This window comes from Elephantulus edwardii, unplaced genomic scaffold, assembly GCF_000299155.1.
Source record: "Elephantulus edwardii isolate Elephantulus edwardi_28Jun2011 unplaced genomic scaffold, EleEdw1.0 scaffold00071, whole genome shotgun sequence".
In the NCBI taxonomy this organism is placed as follows: Eukaryota; Metazoa; Chordata; class Mammalia; order Macroscelidea; family Macroscelididae; genus Elephantulus; species Elephantulus edwardii.
In genome coordinates, this window is record NW_006399821.1 from 14690342 (window position 1) to 14691381 (window position 1040).

Genomic DNA, 1040 nt, shown 5'->3' on the forward strand with positions numbered 1-1040 from the left:
CAAGCCACTGAGAAGAATGGTTCAGGTAAGCTGATAAAAGTATTTTTAGGGGAAATAATTCACTCAGTGACTTCCACTGGAAATATGGAAAGAGAAGCAAACATTTGACGTCAAACTTGAAAAAACTACAAAGGATGAAACTTTTCAGTTTCTCAAGGGACCAGAGAGAAAACCATTCAGAGAAAGAAAAAAGAAGGTTGATTCCAGGTCTCAGGAAGGAAGTGTACATAGCAAATTTAGTTAAAACAAGGATATACTTTAGGACCAAAAGTATCAAAGAGGGTGGAGAGTGTGCTTTAAGAGTGGCTTCCATTGGCCAGGTTGGAAATGATTTGAACAACAGAAATAATTGTTGAAACCAATCATAGCTGATCTAATGGATATGGAGAGGCAGTAAATCACATAGAGAAAATTGCCCATCTTTCTCCCATGGAGTCACTGGTGGGTTTGAACTGTGTTCTTTTGGGTTAGCAGCACAACTCCTTACCATTGGGCCACCAGAGCTCCAATGGTTGTATATAATGATTATAATAAATCTAAAAATCTTAATAATTCTAAAATAACCTTGATTTCACAATGAAACTAATAGAGTTGTGGGAGGAGCACCATGTTAGTTAATAAATGAAGGAAGCATGATAGTACTAGAGAATCCTTACATAACAGATGGCACAATAACCATAACACTGGACTTGTACTAGTGGCCATGAAGACGAACAGGACTAGGCAATGTCATACATAAGGCTACCATGAATTCAGTCAACTGATTGCAACTAACAACCTCAGCAATGGAACTATAGAATCAGAGAAGAATTGTGTGGGAAGGAGTAGAAAGAGGAAAGGCAACATGGGGACAGTCCTATCTGACCTAACTCCACAAGGGGTAACGGGCCTCACTAATACCTTCCACAACACAACCAATTTTCATGAGGTCAGGCATGTCCCCCATGCTCCCCACCTTTTTATACTAATTCTAACACCCATCCTACTATGTTGTTGTTGTTATGTGCCATCAAGTCGCTTGCAACTCATAGCGACCCTAC